The sequence below is a fragment of the Branchiostoma lanceolatum genome, chromosome 11, assembly GCF_035083965.1.
Source record: "Branchiostoma lanceolatum isolate klBraLanc5 chromosome 11, klBraLanc5.hap2, whole genome shotgun sequence".
NCBI lineage: Eukaryota > Metazoa > Chordata > Leptocardii > Amphioxiformes > Branchiostomatidae > Branchiostoma > Branchiostoma lanceolatum.
In genome coordinates this window covers 929,874-949,350 of record NC_089732.1, presented here as the reverse complement: position 1 = coordinate 949,350, position 19,477 = coordinate 929,874, and the positions used below count along the sequence as shown (strand labels likewise).

At 42.1% G+C, this 19,477-nt stretch overlaps 1 protein-coding gene and 1 long non-coding RNA gene across 2 annotated transcripts in view; one reads left to right on the top strand and one right to left on the bottom strand.

Moving 5' to 3' along the window:
- The window catches only part of LOC136445351 (uncharacterized), a 31,995-nt gene extending 13,048 nt beyond the window's left edge, over positions 1–18,947 (top strand). The window contains exon 3 of the long non-coding RNA XR_010757402.1: positions 18,859–18,947. This is a non-coding gene — a long non-coding RNA (uncharacterized lncRNA). The remainder of the gene's footprint in view (positions 1–18,858) is intronic.
- The window catches only part of LOC136444890 (protein turtle homolog B-like), a 145,827-nt gene that overhangs the window by 110,630 nt on the left and 15,720 nt on the right, over positions 1–19,477 (bottom strand). The window lies entirely within an intron of this gene.

Genomic DNA, 19,477 nt, shown 5'->3' with positions numbered 1-19,477 from the left:
CCATAAAAAAACGCGCGAGCGCAAATCAGCCTAAAATCGCCAGTCACACAAACAGTTCGGCGCAGGAGGCTATGAAAAGTGCACGTTAATGATCAAAACGTGGCTGTCAGTTTCTCCGACCAAATACACTAACAGGATGAGGTTTCTAATGCCACGCAGGTCGGACAATGGCTGTCTATATGGCCGCAGCGGCGCCTTGGAACGACGCTTTCCCTTTTTATTGTTCTCCAAGGATCACATTCTGAGTATCACCCTACTCGATAAGATTTTGTTATCAGTTTTCTAGAAGACGTAACGTAGTCTTCTTCGTCTTATTTCGTCTTATCAATGATGTGATCTGTTGTGAATGAAGGGAAGATATGGCCCCTAGAGCCTCTTAAGGACATCACAACGGTACTTATCGGTCTTACTTTTTCTTGACACTTTCCCTTTTTTATTGTTCACCTAGGAGCACATTCTGAGTATCACATTACACCATAAGACTTTCTTATCACTTCTAGAAGACGTACCGTAATTCTGCTGCCCCCATTTCGTCTTCTTATCAATGGCTTCATCCGTATGATGAAACAAAGAGAAGAAAACTATTCTCTAGAGCCACTCTTAAAGACGTCGAAGCATTGGAGCGGCACTTTCTGTTGTATCGTCTTCAAATAACACCACCTCTAGCTATGCAAGATGTCACATGATGGGTTTGTGAGTACCTTCCGGCCTGGGGCCTTCGTTTCCTAGTTTCGTTTTTTTTAGCCAGGGATGTTTCTAGCCGAGCTATTGTGGAAAAGGAAAATAAATGGTCCCCAAGAGCCAGCCACTCAGACCTCGTGCAACTCAAGGCAATCAGAGATGGCATACTTCACTCCCTTGGGGTAAAACAAAACATCGTAGAAGTGACAAATGGTTAAATCGTCTGGACTGAAGATTTAACAGTTGGGCGTAGCTTTGATATTCTAAGTAAGGAAATCTAGCATCAACCCAGTTGCCTAGAGAACATGGTAAAAAGGGTCAGGGCGGTTAATGTTTTATCTTTTTCAGACGATGCAACCAGCAGATATGTAAGATAGCACACAGTGGGGTTTATGAGTACTTCCCGGCCTAGAGCCTTCGTTTCTTCTTTTTTAGCCCGGGCTCTTTCTAGGCAAGCTATTGCGGAAAAGGAAAATAAATGTTCCCCAAAAGCCAGCCACTCAGACCTCGTGCAACTCAAGGCAATCAGAGATGGCGTACCTCACTCCCTTGGGGTAGAGCAAAACATCGTAGAAGTGACAAATGGTTGAATCGTCTGTACTGAAGATTTAGATGAACATTCGGGACGTAGCTTTAATATTCTAAGTGAGGAAATCTAGCATCAACCTAGTTGCCTAGAGAACATGATAAAAGGGTCAGGGCGGTTAATGTTGCATCCCTTTTAGACGATGCAATCAGCAGATGTGTAACATAACACGTGATCTGTTTGTTGAGCACTTATCGACACGACAGTCTGCATCCTGTCTTCCTTTTATTCGAATTCTGATCTAGGCAAGCTATGACGGAAAAGGGAACACAATTTTCCCAAGAGCCAACCACTCAAAACGCATGCAACTCAAGGCACTCAGAGATGGCACACCTGACTTCCTTGGGGTAAAACAAAACATGGAAGAAGTGACAAATGGTTAAATCGTTATTACTGAAGATTTAGATGAACAGTCGGGACGTAGCTTTAATATTCTAAGTGAGGAAATCTAGCATCAACCAAGTTGCCTAGAGAACATGATAAAAGGGTCAGGGCGGTTAATGTTGCATCTCTTTCAGACGATGCAATCAGCAGATGTGTAACATAACACGTGATCTGTTTGTTGAGCACTTATCGACACGACAGTCTGCACCCTGTCTTCCTTTTATTCGAGTTCTGATCTAGGCAAGCTATGACGGAAAAGGGAACACAATTTTCACAAGAGCCAACCACTCAAAACGCATGCAACTCAAGGCACTCAGAGATGGCACACCTGACTTCCTTGGGGTAAAACAAAACATGGAAGAAGTGACAAATGGTTGAATCGCCTCGACTGAAGATGTGGATGAACCGTTAGGGCGTAATTTTTATCTGTTAAGTGAGGAAATCTAGCATCCACCCAATGCCCGCATCATCAACTCAGTTGCCCGCAGGCCGCAGTAAAAGGGGTCACGGTGGTTAATGGACGGGAGGCTTCAGCAGCGTAAGTCGCAAATCCCGGTACTAAGTACCTACGATGTCCTCGTAACCCGAAACGTCTCAAATTTTAGGTTTTTGTGTTTTGTTTGTTTCTTATCTCCATGAAAAATGGCGATATTGTTTTGTTTGCCTATTGGTTTGCACAAATGAAATTTAAAAACAGAGGCAAATTGATAAACAAAATATACCAATAGTGCAAGAAGATGGGGAACTTTGTATAATTGTATATACACAGCCTTATGTTTCTTTCATCATTTATGTACATATGTAAATTCTGTGGTGTTCATGTGTGTCATGTAGTTTTGTCCAGTCAGTTTGGACCACAGGAAGAGTAGCTGTTAAGCTAATTGTGGATCCTAATAAACTCAACCCGAAAGGCTTTTCTAAGCCCTCCTCCTATAAACTAACTAATAATGATAATGAAATACAATTATAAAGGAGACCATAGATACAACCAATTTCTAATACAATTCAATAGAAGTAAATAATGGAACACAATAATAGATAAATACAACAATAAGTATACAACAAATCAATAATAACATGTCAAGAAATCAGACTAACGACAAATTGAGATATAAAAGTTGGAGGGGTCGGATAGCAAATGGTCATGCAACAACGAACTCTATTAGGTCGCTCAGGAATATGCGTACCCCCCATGGTGTTTTCAAATCAATGCATTTATCAAAAGTGGCGTAACTTTGATCATGGTGAAAGGGGTCAAGTCGGTTAATGGACAAAGAACAGTGGGTTCTAGCAGTGCTGTGAGCTGGAAATCTGATGATGTCCTTACGGCCGGGAACGTTTGAATGTTGGCTTGTTTTCCAACAATGAAGGGTCATTCAAAAATCCAGTCAACGTCTCTTCAAATTTGCTAACTACATTTCAACTAGGTATTTGTTCATTTACCATTCACAAATGTGTTTTTTTTGCGTCTTGTCAAAATTCTACTGTCTACAATATACAAATGGCGGCGAAAAAAATTGTGTACAATTTGAGTCCGCTGTCACTTTGTCTTCGTCCATTTATTTGTTATCTGATGATTCTTTGAATAAAAAAATCCCCCCCGCCTGCTCCCTCGCTCTCAACTCTTCCATTTTCTCCCATCCGCAGCTGTAAGCGCCAGCCGAACGCGTAAGCGGCAAAGCTAAGAAGAAAATTACACCTTCCAACCGCGACTCCGTCTCCCATTCCCGCTACAAACTCACCCGCGCCTGATTAAGTAGGGAGAGGAGTTCTGAGTGCTGTTTATTAGCGGGTGTGTTTGTCCTCTGGCTCTCCTTGCGCGGAGGCGCGGAGCTGCCAAACTCTTAAGCCGCCACGGGTTTCCTTCGCTTTTCATTCCGTGACCTGAGGCAAGTTCACCCTCTTATAGACTTGGAAGGGCGTTTATCCCGGCTATGCAGTACAACTGCAGGTTTTCATTTACTTTTCACATGGATGGATTGTGAATAGCAGGGCAAGCAGCTCCTTAATCTTCTCCCTGATACCTAACTCTGTAACAAATAAGGAATGGGGTGTCAAACGGCTACCTCAGTGTGATGAAGGTTTTAACACTGGCTTTTTAAACACTGGCTCTTCGAGTTGGTCTTTTGGAGGCTTACATCTTGTTGTTTCTTTCTTTCTGATCAAATATCGATTCTAATTATGCTTGGTTACTTGTCGAACGCCTCTACTCTTTATCCGTGACTCCTCCCCCTCCACCTCGACCTTGTCGAAAAGCGGCCTGTGTGACCGAACAAGCATCCGAAGGAAAATAAAGGATTTGACTTGACTTGATGGAGTAGAGTCATAGTTGATATTCGAAGGAAGCGAACGCTCCAGTGCCTACATTTACCCCAGTGCCCTTTTTCACGGTCTAACGGTGCGAGCAGAGATTTGCACTTCTTTAACCCGTGTTGCCCCTGGACGAACATGGGATTTGTTTCACAAATAACTAGAAGCTAATGGTAATAGCAAAGCCCAGTGGAGATCGTTACGTCGCACCAACGGTGTCCGAACCATCGGAGACCACACAGGTTACTCCTCTGCGCCGTTATGTACTCTTGAGATAATCATGTCAAATATAACAGTTTCACAAACTAGAAGCAGCAAGCCCCAACGAGCATCGTTAAAGCGTGTCCAAACCGCCAGAGATCACACTGGTTACACCTGTGGGCCGTGGTGGACTCTAGAGATACTCTTGTAAAATATGATAGGGCGAAGGGCCATCAGTTGGGCGTGAACGGGTGTTGTTGCCAGATGTCGGTTCACATGGGCTTTCTGTGCAGCAGAATAGTCACACTGGTCACACTTGTGGGGGTTTTCACCTGTATGGGTTCTCATATGTCTGGCTTGGTTTGGGGGTTAAATGTTAAATGTTAGCTGAATCTTCATGCTAAGACTGATTCAAATAAAAAGTAAGTAAGTTATATATATGAATTTTTAGATGGATGAAATGTATCAAATCGCAAAAAAAATGTGTATAGACTCCACTTAATTGATAGACGGATGGGTAAGCGGATTGGTAGACATACACAGATTGCTTCTATCCAAGATGTACTTAAAACAGAACAATTTGTTTTAATAATTGTTATTTATTCATGCTTAGGCAATCAAATCAACAGCAGCGAGCAATTTTCCCTTTTAATGAAGACAGTACTGGGAACTACATTTAATTACAGTTACATGACTTGAGCGGTGAGCGGTGCATATTAACTGGATTGAATTAGAAATAACAATAGGTGAAAACTGAGTGTAATCTTCTTATGGTACTTATACTAATCAAAAGCTGGGATAATTATTCTCGAGTAATCCTCTTTGCCGGTGCAATAAAAAAGATTTGCTTGTTTACAAGGCAGTGCAGATTGCAGCACTTAACTGCATGTGGAACACTTGTAGCAATCAAATGTGCATATGTCTATTTTAGAGAGTCGAAAGTTTACATCTGAGCTGCATACTCTACCAACTCAAATTATGTTGTATGTTAATTGAACACTTGAATGCTATGACAATTGGAGGATGGCATTAGTCATTGCAGAATGTTGTTCCTAAGCAAAGTTGAACTGTAATTTTCAAAAACAACCATATTTTTAATTGTCCGCTACAGTCCTTGTGAACAAATAAGCCATCCACTACTTCTGTCCCTAACAATTGTTGTTGACCATTTCAATTCTTCTCAAGTTTCTGTGAAACGTTTCTGGAAGGTCTTTATCTTTTAAGATACTGGCTAAGCAATAACTTTCCAGTCATGAATACAGTCATTAAGTTGGTCGAAATTAATGAACATAGCTCTTTTTCACAACCAAAAGAAACGTACCTTTCAACGTTTCAGTATTTATCATGCCACTTTGATATGAAATGTATTTTTCAGCCGAGTAGCATAAAAGCTCTCTAATACCCATCATTTTACCAGATAGCTGTATTCATGGTGGTAAAGCTATTGTTCTCCATTCCAGTCCTCCCCCATCCTTCCATGTCAATCCTACATGGTTGATGGATGTACAAATATCCATGTCGCGGTGAGCCTTATTCCATTCGTCACAAGTAACGCAGCGCGGTTATGTCGTGTGATTTCATTTAGATCCAGCTGGGGAACACATTACCATATATAACCGTCAGCCTGTAACCGTTATTATATACAAGGGTCTGCATCCATTTTCATATAAGCCACAGCACGAATGAAATTGAAGCGTTTCCACTCAAACCACTCTAATAATTCAGTCTGTAACAAATTGCCATCAACGTTCAACCACTTGTGTAGCGTTTTACAATCTATCAACGTATACAGTCGAACAACTCAGGTGGTCTATGTTTGGATACATCTTCAAAATGCCACAAGACACACCATTTCATTAATCAGGATGGTTGACTAGACATTGAAACGTTTTTTGCATGGTCATCATCATCATCATGTAAAAAGCGTTTTTGTTCGTGTCATTGATGATTATCCTATTCTACAGTATTCCATCAAACTACTCCAAGGAAAAAGCAAGGATGATTGGCTGAGACTTGTTTATGTGATCATTATCAATCAGGACGCTTGACTAGACATTGAAACGTTTTGTTGCGGAAAGTCTTTGTTATGCTCATTAAATGATTAATCGTATGAAGTGTTTTGTTTTTGGCGCCGTGAAGTATTCAGATTCGCCAGACACAACCGGCGCGTCGGCAGCGATCAGTGACGCTACACGTCTTGCGGTTTAAGAAAGTGGCGTCTTAGAAAACTTCGTCGTGTAAAATCATCTTAAAAAGCTTTCCTGGAAAGTATTTAAGAGTCTTAGAAATCCAAGACGCGGGGATTTAGAGTTGCGCGGTGTTAACGTATCTTTTGTTTGCAGGATTCGGCCGTCTTAAAGTTTTTAAGAAATGATTTTATGAAATTGAAAAACGACTTACGACTTTGGATTGTCGTGAAGGAACATTTTTCATCGCTTAGTGACGCTTTGGTCGGTCTTTGTAGGGACATGGCCAATCCAATTTGATTAATCGGTTCACGTGTATTTGCAGAAAAATTACTGGAGTGTGACGATGAAATAAAATAAACCAAAAAATACATTCTCTGATAGGCCACCAGGCTTTCACTGCACTGAGAAACCATTCATGAACCGTTCCAAATTTCTATCAAAACAGCTTTAGGTTGAAGATTTTCAAAATACGATTTAACGCTAAGAAGGTCTTTAAGATTTTTAAACTAATGTTGCCAACAATGTGAGCATTTGTTGTTTGATTTATAACCTTGATGGTACAAGTGATATGTTTCAATGACAAGATACTGATTTCGTGGAGAGAGGATCGCGATGTTTCCGGACGCGGCCCAGCCTGTTGCTAGGCGCGCCGTCGGCCTAGGCGGCGACACGCGGCGGGAAGACTCGCCACATGTCGGAAATTGCCACAGCGGCGGGAACAGCTATCGCCACAGCCGCCGATAACCGTCGCCTCGTTCAAACGTGCGAGCGGCTGATAAGTGAACACACATATGGTGTATCGGGTTACACGGGATGTACTTATATGGGCTGTGGGGCTGGGGCGATGTAATTCCGGGGATAGCGTGCTTCCCTTAGTAAAATTTTATCTTCCTTTGGTAAAACTTACGTGCAAAGTTTTACCATATGAATAGTGTTTTGACTGTCGCTGATATACACACACACGATGCTGTGATTTATGTTGCAATCTTGTTGTAATCATCGCTGTCCTCACTTTGCCGTGGGCTAACCTTGTACATGCCTAATCACATATGCTTAAGACCCAACAAACGTCACATCTGCTTAAGACCCAACAAACGTCTGGGCCCCTAAGATGTCGCGCTGAGACGTACTTAGTTCATCCGCGGGGATTAGTGGCGCTTAAAATCGTCTTATTTTCTTAAGACGCCGCCTCTTTAAGGAGACGCTAATGTGCTATATCTTAGATCCCACCCGGCGGGTTCAAAGAGTAGAGAAGTGCTCAATCTTTTTGCTTGAAGGTTGCTGTCGCCTTTCCTCAGCGGGAAGGGAATTTAAGTGTTTACTGGTTGGAGCAGCCTTCAAGGACATGCAATGTGTCTTTAAGGAAGTTAATGAGGTATAACAACTTCTTAGTTTAATCTCTACTCTTTCGTGGCTTAGGGTGTTTACTGGCCCTGTCCGCCTTCAAGGGTAGATAAGGCGTTATGCACGTCTTTAAGGAATTGATTATCTGAGACAAGTTCTCAGATCCCAGCCGGCGGCTTTAAAGAGGAGAGAAGTACTTAATGTTTGTGTTTTAAGGTCACATTCGTCTTTCCTCAGCCTGAATCAAGGGCTTTTTAAAAGTGTTTCCCTTCAAGGACGGGCAAGGTGTTATGCACGTCTTTAAGGAAGTTAATCATGTAAGACAAGGTCTTAGTGTAAAATAGTCTCTGACGGCCTGATGAACATCCTGATAAGTCGTACAGGGGCTAATGCGGGTCTTTAAAAGCTTCTTAGATGTTAACTACTTACTGACGTGAACATTCTTGTAGGACGTGCAAGGAGTTTTTCATGTCTTTGAGGAAGCTACTCGCGTATAACAACTTGTTACATTAAACAATTCACTGGTGTAAGATCCTAGTGAGACGTGCAAGGAGTTATGCGTGTCTTATGGAAATCAGTAATGTAAGAAAAGGTCTTAGTTTAGACAATTCACTGGCGTGAACATCTTAGTAAGTCATGCGTGTTTGCAAGAAAGTTAATCTCGTTGTTAACGACAAAGAACTTTGAAAATTCACTCGTGTCTTTTCTTTTCTTGTACTAGACACGACATAACATCACTTGAGCATCATTGTATATCAAAGTACCATTCGAATAGGCAAGAGAGAAAAATCACAAAGAAGAAATTACTCAAACCAAACCCAATGCCCCCTTCAGTAAGACTACCCCATGAGTTGTACAACCCGGGAGATTCCCAGGGGCAATAACCCCGCATGGAGGCTGTAAGTTATTCTGTCCGCTGTAGGAGCAGTGTCAAGGTTGTGGACCTTTTTTGTTGCAGCCCAGCGTAGATTCCTAAATCTTGGGCTTTGATCTTGAAAAGAATTGGAAATTGGTACTTGAATCTGTCCGCTACAGGAGCCGTGTCAAGGCTGTGGACCTCTTGTGTTGCCGCGGACGTAGATTCTTGGGGGTATATATATGTATATCCTTATTTCACTGGGATTTCGGGACCAAGATCTTCCTTGAAAAGAATTGCAAATTGATGCTTTGGTGGTGTAGAAGGTGTCCGCTGTAGGAGCAGTGTCAGGGTTGCGGACCTCTTGTGTTGTAGCGGAACCTAGATTTTTAAACCTGGGATGTATCGTTGTTGCGTCGCGTACCGGGAGTTTGAACCGAAGCCAGGGACCGAAGCGCTTTGAGCTTCCTTGAAAAGAATTTAGAATTGGAGCTTTTCTGTAAATTCTGTCCGCTTCAGAAGCGCGGTCAGGGCTGTGGACCTCTTTTGTTGCTGAGGGATGTAGATTTCTAAATCCTGGGATATCGTTGCATCGAGAGTTTGCACCGAAGCGTTTTGAGACTCCTTGAAAAGAATTTAGAATTGGAGCTTTTCTGTAAATTCTGTCCGCTTCAGAAGCGCGGTCAGGGCTGTGGACCTCTTTTGTTGCTGAGGGATGTAGATTTCTAAATCCTGGGATATCGTTGCATCGAGAGTTTGCACCGAAGCGTTTTGAGACTCCTTGAAATGAATTTAGAATTGGAGCTTTTCTGTAAATTCTGTCCGCTTCAGAAGCGCGGTCAGGGCTGTGGACCTCTTTTGCTGCGGTGGGATGTAGATTTCTAACTCCCGGGATATCGTTGCATCGGAGTTTGTAACCAAACGCTTTGAGCCTCCTTGAATTAAGAATTGGAGCTTTTCTGTAGACTATGGTTTCTATTGAACCGGGGTTCAAAGTTGTGTGGTTCTGATGCTACAGCGGAACATATTCTCACATCTCGTGTTTTATATGTCCAGGGATTTGTTGCTGTTCTGGCATTAGTTGCAGACAAAGTTTGGAACAAACGTATTGTGAGCCTCCTTGAAAAGAATTTAGAATTGGAGCTTTTCTGTAGACTATGTCCTCTACAGAAGCTGGGACAAGGTTGTGTGGTTTTGATGCTACAGCGGAACATACTCGCACATCTCGTATTATATATGCCCAGGGATCTGTTGCTGTTCTAGCGTTAGTTGCAGCCAAAGTTTGGAACAAACGTATTGTGAGCCTCCTTGAAAAGAATTTAGAATTGGAGCTTTTCTGTAGACTATGTCCTCTACAGAAGCTGGGACAAGGTTGTGGAGCTTTAGATCTTGTGCTGCGGTGGAACATACTTTCCTAACTAGCTAGGCCCGGGGTTTGTTGCCGTTCCGCCGGGAGGTCGTAGCCAAGCTTCGGAACAAAAGTTTTTCTGAGCTCTCTGTTTTGGAAGGTGGAGGTGGGTCTGTCCTTGGTACTGAATTAATTGCTGCGGTCGCTAACTTGTCTCTACGTCAAAAACACCCGTTTATGCTTCTATTTTCAGTTAAGTTAGTTACTATTTTGTGGTATTTTGCAAGGGTAGCTCTTTCCGTGTCTTTCTCCGGAAACGAAGGAATCGTAAAAACAGGGGGAAAGGTACGCGTTGCGATTTGCTAGTGTTTCTAGCTTCGCAATTCTTTTTTGTACGCCTTGCTTAACAAATGTATCGTTTCCTGCTAGCTAGAGTGCACTGACCAGTCTATAGAATGGGCTATATATATAAAAATTGGCACATATTTTAGAAAAAGGTCTATGGAAAATGCCAAAATCTGCTGAACCACAAGTGATCCTATAGAGGCATTATCACAGCGGAAGAGTTCTGGAGCCCCGGACGCTGCTATAACGAACTCTCGGACTTACTATAAGTCAGAACCTTTTATGCGTAGTTAACAGATTTACAACGTTGAAATAACGAGGTTTCCCGGGATCCTTTTTCGTCCCTAGCGTTGAAAAGAGGATTGTCGAGCGAACGAGTTGAATGCGGGATTGGAAAAGTTAGATTCGAAATACTTTCTCGTACATCAGTCTTCGACATTCTCCAACCTCCTAAAAACTCCCAGATCCGACAAAAATCTAAAGTAGTCGTTACAACGAACAATTGCTTATCTAGCCTTTGTTGGAAATCCCTGGCAATACTGAAATCACTTCTTCCCAACCCCTCACAAACAACTTAAAACCACAACATCCTGCCTAGCGGTTGTGTTGACTTACCACAGACCCAAAACCTTTTATGTGCGGTTTGCAGATTTACAATGTTGTAGTAACGAGGTTTACCCGGGATACTCTGCGTTTCTGGCTCTGAATGGGAAAGTATAGAATTGAAATCTGATGCACTTTCCTTAAGATGAATTTCAAATTCCAGCGGTCTCATACCCAGCCCGGGAGCCAACGCGAATCTAAAATATGACTGATAACGAACACCTACTTACCTAAACTTTTTAAGATAGCTTTTAAACTACTGAAATCCTATAAACTACAATCACAAATACCTCCTTACTAGAAAAGCATCCCGTCTAGCGATCGTGAAAACACGCCTTATACTTACTCCAGATCCGAAACCTTTTATGTGCGGTTTACGATGTTGGTGTAACGAGGTTTTTCCAGGATACTTTGCGCTTCTGGCGGTGAATGAGAGAGTAGAGAATCAAAACCTCAGGTACTTTCTTGCACACGAAGTTTCTACATCCAGCTGCCTCATAAAGACGCCAACATTCAACGCGAATCTGAAAATATGCCTTACAACGAACAACTGTTTATCTAGCCTTTCCCAGAGAGCTCTTCCAATACTAAAATCTAGTTAACCACAGCCCCCAGGAAAAACAACATAAAACCACAACATCACGTCTAATACGTCTCTTTGGGAGTCGTTGATTTGTCGCGCAGAATCCAGCTGTCTTGTAATAGGAAGTCTTACATGTGTATCCTTACCGACGGTGGGTTCTGTCATAGCCTCGAGAAAAACCCAAGAATATGAATGTAGAGGGCCTATGGTCGCACCTTTAAAACAACAGATTTCTTGCTTTCACACTACATAGATTGGATGTGTTTTGATGGAAAGTTGATCTTAGATCCTTACCTAAGGTCGGTTCTGTCAGAGCCTCACTGATAATACTTCCATATAGTATGACCTTGCCTTTAGAACAACATATTTTTCTTTCTCCCTATATAACACTCAAATCATGTTTTAGGATAAAAACAAATGTAGTCTTCCGCTTTCCTAAAGATTACAAAGTACCATCACGTCTCCTGCCCGCCCAGACTACTTCTGCAGTACATGTAATGCCCATAAACGGCCGTTTGTACCGATGTAACGTATCACAGTATAACACAGAATGTGCCTGTAGGAGATTGAGAAATACATCACTGCTAAGCCGGCGTGGCTCTCGCGGCTCGTGTAAGGAACGATAACAGTACGGACTGGAACGTTGGGCGCCGGATTGGGATCCGGTATGATCCGGTTTTCACCTTTGTACAGACTGGCTGTACATGACGTCATAAGCTAGGTTTAACTCGTTGTGTGGCTTGTTTTTGCTTTTTTTTGGGGGGGGAGGTGTTAGCTTCGTCTTCTTCGCGTTGTTTATCCGTATGTCTTATGTTATGATTATGAATGTTCGTTTTAATCTTGAAACCTGTATGTTTACATGATATTCTGATAAACCCTGGAAGCTTAGTCTTGATACGACTAATGGGTATCGAAATAAACGGAACGATAACGTTATCAAAAGTTTAGGGGCAAACTAGATAAATGACTACATTAACAACTCAAGGTCCTTCGCCTCTCTTTAAACCGCCCACTTGTAGTACTAATGTCGTGAAGATAACCATCTAGAAGCGTTTAGCGAGTCCCTCCAATTTGTCTGGAACCCTTTGATGACAGTAACGACGGCAGAATGGCCTCTTGATGGCCGTTTGGCGAGGCGGTAGCGAGGAGATCGTGGAGCGATATGGAAATGACGTTCTGAGAGGGGCGGCGACGGACAAAGATCGGCAAAGTGGCGAAGGGAAGAGAAATGTGCAGCTCAAATGATCTGAATGAGTAAAACGCCAAATAGCAGTTACTCAAGCAACTGGATATGATTTTGGAAACGGTCAGACGTTTACAGTAGCATCCACTACTATTCGTCAGTGACTCTGAGCAAGATTTGTCGAACAGCAGGTTTTAACCACGAACTATGAATTGATATGCAAATAAAGAGAAGACAATTTTAGAATGTTGAAATGGGGAAAGAAATTAGACAAGTTGAGCAATACGCTGATGAAGGGTAGACTTCGTTGTTGAGCAATGGTCTTCCATTGGTCGTGACGCTGTACATGCACAGTATCAACAGGTTCATTGTACGGGGAAATTCCCCAGGACAAGCACAATTAACAGTGGACCACGGCTTAACGTCCCGTCGTAAGAACTGTGACCCTTTTCAATAGCGTACATCTGCAGTTGGGTGAGCAACAGCTGGGATTCTAACTCCCAACTTTTAGGTCGAGAGGCCACTGGAGTACGCATGCAGGCCTAACTCGTCCAGAAGAAGGTGCAGGGTATTGATAGTAGCTGCTGCACCTGGCGTCTAGATTATCATAACAGGATCTTAACGATGTTGTGTCTACGATGTATAGACAATTACTAGTTCTTTTACAATGCCTTTTAAACAATAGCCAAACTTTGTAAATCTACATATGAGATTTTACACGATAAGAACTGATAAAACAAAAGTTTTTCGTCAACCGTAGCATTACCTTTGACAACAAAAAGTTTGAAGCATCTTTCTAACTTTCTAGTCCTACGAGTTCAGCGAAAGTTTATTGGCACAAGTTCTTCACCTTGTGTCTCTTAAGAACAATAAAATGTTCCTAACGCCTTCAGGACGTCTTGAGCGTGCCTTATCTCTGAATCCCACTCCGCAGTAACGGCCACCCGATAACAAAGGCCGGCGTGATCTATGTTTTATCTGTGCCGAGACTGGGCCGATGTCAGAGTGGGGGGTTGACGACTGGTCGTTAGAAACTTGTTAGGCGTCTTGAAGTCCTTTCAGATGTCACAAGTCTTGAGATATTTGCAACTAGAGGGGTTGTTCTGTTGAGAGTGGAAGATTTGTCGGATATTTTGTCTTTAAGTGACAACATGAGATCTTTGTGCATTCATTTAATATTTTGTTTATGTACACCCAGGTCCCTTGACCCGTTTCTTAAGTGTCCCTGATTTTAGTCACCTGAACTTGGTTGTCTGTCACGGAGATGCACCGTCTTGTCAGGCGTCTTACATCTGAAAACTTTTCAAGAAGGCGCAGATAGATGTCTTGGAATAAAGTAGTGTGACGTCATGGAAGTTGTTTGGCAAAAGACTTTCCTCAGAATAAGTTTCTTAGTGTCTTTCACGTATCTATGAATGCATCATAAACCTCTTGAAGCGTGACGTCACCAAGGTCACCTACATTGATGCTCGTTTGAAGAAACGGTTTTGTTTGGCAAGGATTTTCTTTAGAATAGTGTCCTTCCTGTAAGACGTGACAATGAATAAATCTTAAAACTCTTGAAGCGTGTCGTCACAAATGTCACCTTCATGGATGATTCTCTGAAGAAATGTTTTTGAGTTAAAGACGGCCTTAAGGTGATATTTGCGTCTGAAGTCTACTATCGAGACAACCCTTTTATCTTTACTTCCTGCAGAGGAGCGTCAGAGAGTGCGATGATATCAGGGCCTGGGCAAGGGTTGTTATTTGTTGCACTTACGGTGGAGTTCTTCACCGGAAAGTTTGAATGGAATTCTTAGGTCTTCCGTAGCAATGAAAGACATGAAAGCATGAATAAAATGATTTATATCATTTCGCTTATATAATGAAAAACGTAACCAACTGTTCATATACATTTAGTACTACTATTTGTAAATATTGTGTTTTTCGTCATTAAATTGCAACTTTTTAAACGTTGGTTGCAGTAATGTTTTTTTGCCCATCGCTTCACACATTTCATCCGTGTAACTGATGATTTTGGATTAATTAACAAGAAGCCGCGTGTTAATTTGGTTGCATTATTGTTTGTAATTTGTATACGCTCGACTGGAAACTTGTAACTAGAGAAAGCAATTTCAAATCAGAGGAAATGAGACTGAAATCCCGCGTACGTGTCAGGATAGGTGATGAAGAAAAGCAACAATCTTATACTTCAGCAGTTTCATATGGCACCATAGAAGGTCAGGACCTTTCTTAACTTTTTACGGTCAATAACCTTTACAGTTGCAAGACGGTTAATAAAGTCTTAATGAACGTCTTATGACTTATTCTTTAAGTACGGCGCTGGTAAATACATAAAAACGTGATTTCATGGGTTATATTGTCGTTAAAGCGTACGTAAATACGTCAAACATCCTTTTTTTAACGAGCTATTTTCTCTTACTTTCTTTACTCTCACGTTCGATATGGGATTTACAGACGATGTCATCCATAGAATCAAGTAAGATTATCCAAAGTTTTATCTTGTAGTTTTTTTTTTCCCCGTAGTTACGACTCTGTGTAAAATACAAGCCAATTTGCGGCTCCGTTGTGAATCTTGGCGACAATCCATCCAGCAGAAAGCGGCCGGCGACGATCTACAGGCCGGGTGGAACAGCTTGACCTGCCGTGACCGTAAACAAGGCGAACTTACGGCAGATCGAAAGCCGGTTTCCCCGATAAAGATGAAAATCCGATTTTACGGGATTAACCGCGATAAAAACGCGGGAAACCAGCGGAGGGATATTAATCAGGGGGCAATCGCCGCGACCTCTGCACCCCTCGGGGAGGGATTCAATTATCCTCCGCCGCGTTGGGAGACGGATTGCGCCCGGACGGTGAGATTGGAGCGTGTTATCTACAGTAATGTGTTTGGGAAAGGAATAAGCGCCTCTAAAATAGGATTTATGTGACCCGAGGCCTAGATTTCATAATTGGAATACATTTCAAGATGAAAAATTATCTTGTATGATTTAAAAGACAACAAAGATATCGTTCGTTATCTATGAAATTCGTTGAACGACCTACCAAATCATTGTTTGCTAAGCGGACGTAGCCCGGTCGCAGCCCGGTCTCAGCCTGGTCGCAGCCTGTTCGCAGTCTCTGGTGGACTGGAGCGTGTTATCTACAGTAATGTGTTTGGGAAAGGAATAAGCAGCTCTGAAATCGGTATGACATTGGCCCTCTTTCCACTAGACATATTTGGGATAGGATGCAAGGTGTAAAGTATTCTGTAAAAGACAGAAAACGGCGTTCTTTGTCTATGAAATTCGTTGAGCAATCATTCTAATTTTTGGTCACAGTCTCTAGTGGACTGGAGCGGGTTATCCACAGTGATGTGTTTGGGAAATGTACAAGCGGCTCTGAAATCGGGATGACATTGGAGTGTGTCAGGCCGCCTTTTTGCTTTACGGCGATCGCGGAGCGATCGTACAGCGACCAGAATTGGATACCTACGATCCTTGGTTTCATAATTGAAACACATTTCAAGATGCTTTACAAGTACGATTTAAGAGACAACAAAGGTATCGTTCGTTTTCTATGGAATTCGTTAAGCGACCTATCAAATCATTGTTCGCAGTCCGGTCGCAACCCGGTCGCAGCCCGGTCGCAGCCCGGTCGCAGCCTGGTCGCAGCCTCTCGTGGGTGGCATTGTGTTATCTTCAGTAATGTGTTTGGCAGAGGTATAATCGGCTCAGAAGCTGGCTTGACATTTCTGCCCTATCAGAAAAGTGTCGTTATTCCAAGGCGAGGTCGCTTGACCTCGATTTTAAGGATGACGTCCTCCGGAGATCTCATATATAGACGTTCGCATTTTTATGACAGTTTATCACACTATCTGATACACGTATATCAATTTAATGATAAGTTGAAGGGCATTTGATAATTTTGTCCTGTCAAATGATAATCATCATTTGAAGCGTATATCAATTTAATGATAAGTTCAAGGACGTTTGATAATTTCGTCCTGTCAAATGATAATCATCATTTGAAGCTTTCAGAAAATTGATTTTTACATGATCGCATCATACCATGTCTCCGTTCGTATTGAATTTTGGTATGTTCTTCCGTTGCTATCGTTACTGCTGACGTGGACTTGCAAAGCATGACAGGGCTGGAGCCCCCTTATTAGATGAACGAATTAGTTTCCTTTGCGATATGGGTAACTTTTCTTTAAAAGCTGGAACCATGCATTTGTGCGTAAATAATTTCATCAGCTTGGCGAACGACTGAATAGCAAAGTTCTTTATTCACAACCAAGTATTTTATAAGAGCCGCCGTTTCGATGACTGTCTGTCATCTTCATCAGGGAAATGCTGACGGGTTCACGGTGCACCATATTCCATTCATATATGCTTAACGATTTTCTCCGTACTACTTACTTTTATATACTAGGTGCTATTTTCTCCACACCATATGTAACAAGATTCCCAATCATTGTGTTTCCCGCAGCCATGTTATCCAACATGTTAGACTAGTTTTTTAAAAAGTCCTCCCGCAATAGATGATGCATAGGGCGGCGCCCATCTCCGTTCCAGTAGCCCTTGGGCCACGCGACTTTGTGTAATCACTACAGCAGGGGGCTATCCCACTGGTAGTGGTGTGTGTTTAACTGCCATACTCCTTCCCAAATGCTGAGTGCTAACCAGAGAAAGCAGTATGTACCATTTTTAAAGTCTTTGGTATGACCCAGCCGGGGATCGAACTCACGCCCTGCAGTATGCAAGGCGAACACTCTACCCACTAGTCTACGTCATGTTCAAATAGAGCAGTATCTTATGCTAAGGTCACATTTCCAATCCGGGGCCCGGCCGGGCAGCTTGTGGGAACGAAAACTATGATATAAAAGACAACAAAACACACAAAACGTTTTTAAAATTATTCCTTTCCATACGATATATATACTCTTGATATGCATCTTTAGTCTTTGTTTTCTCAAACGGCTTGGAAATGTGACCCTAGCATAACAGAGCCCAGAAAGCGCTCGCATGAATCCCCCCATCCGAAAGCCCCCTGAGATTTAATAACAGACTTGATGCTAGCTTGGCGGCCGTAAGCGAGAAGCTTAAACAACTTGATGTCAAACAAACTCCTTTCATAAGACTTATAAACTCTTAACCCACCTAGAGCGGCCCACGGGTGAGCTATCACTTACGGGTCCACCCCTTGCAGCCGGAGTTATTTTACGTACTTATCCCTCCATCGCGATTGCTACACGGTTCAGTTTATATCGTGGTAAACCCGTGAAATATGGGCTGTAGGAAAATACGCGATGACTCTACTGGGAGGAGGCTTTGAAATTGTGTTTTCATCGTTTACAGGGAAATTGCATACTGGAAAGCCGCTGTTCATATCTTCTGTTACTTAGTATTTCATACCAATGTCAACCATGATATATGGACTATAGGAAAATACACTTGACTCTACTGGGAGGGAACGTTCCCATTATTTACATGGAAATTGCATGCTGGAAATCCGCTGTTCATATCTCCTGTTACGTAATGTACTTCATAGCGTCGTGAAATATGGACTACTGGAAAATTTTCTATTGCTGGACTAGTAGATCATTCATAGTATACTGAGATTGTTGTAATTGTAGCTGGGACTGTCCGGCGTGAAATACGGACTACGGGAAAATATATTTTATAGTCGGACTTCTACATCATTTACAAGGAAATTGCATGCTGAGATTGTTGTATTAATCCACCTTGCCTCTGCAACGTAATGTATTTCCTACCACAGTCAGGTGGGAATTATGGAGTACGAGAAATCATTCCATGGCTAGAAGGGAAGAGACCTCTTGGATTTACGAGGGAATTGCATATGAAAACAGAGTTGTTATCAATTCTTTTGTTACGCAATACATTTTATAACACAATCAGGTATGAAATATGGACTGCGGGAAAAGTTTTTATGAATGGACTGGGAGAGACTTTTCCGATCATTTATAAGGAAATTGCCAAGTGGAGTTGTTGAAGTAATTCACTCTCAGTCTATTTTGCTACGTAGTGTATTTCAAAAAACGGTAAGCTGTGAAATATGGACTACTGGAAAATTTTCTATGGCTCGACTGGGAAATAGTTTGTCGATCAATTTCAGTGAGATTGCATATATATATACATGTGTATGTATTGTCCGTCTCCTATCAATTAAAATGCATAATTTTCAAGTTAGACAAATTATTTTCCAAATAATTTCAAAATTGACCAAAGTTCATTCTTTTCTAGCCAGAGACTACGAGCATGAGCCCCAAACGATGGAAAATCTGACAGAAAACGACCCTGTGACAAGGCTCGTATCAGAAGTCGCTGAAGACGCTGAAGACGTGCTAGGAAGAGAAGCCGTCAAGAAGAGCAATGGACCAGCATTCAGCACGAGTGCAGGTAGGTGAATTGTTACATCCACCCATTTATTCTTTTTCATTCCGACTACCCACTCACCGTAAGTGATATATATATATATAGAGCTTAACTTTTACTTATTTTTTTATTTTTATTTCTAAGACTCATCCATTACAGAAAATGGAGGTGGAGACAAAACAGGTGATCTCTCACCTCTGCAAGTTGTCTCCCCCTTAACAAACAAAAAGCAACATATAAGAAATAAGAAAACTATACAAATTACCACTTTTAACAGTAGGTTTTACAGTGAACACTTGTTGACAATACATCTTTAGCATGTCTCCTCCCCCCCCCCTACGTCGGCAAGACTTATGATTATAACGCTGAATTTCCCATCATATCTGCCCACTTCCGCCGTGCGCGGCGCTAAATTACAAGCAGAAAGAATCATTGGTGGCCATTTGGCGAAGAAACAACACAGTAATCCCGCTTTATTCCCTAATTT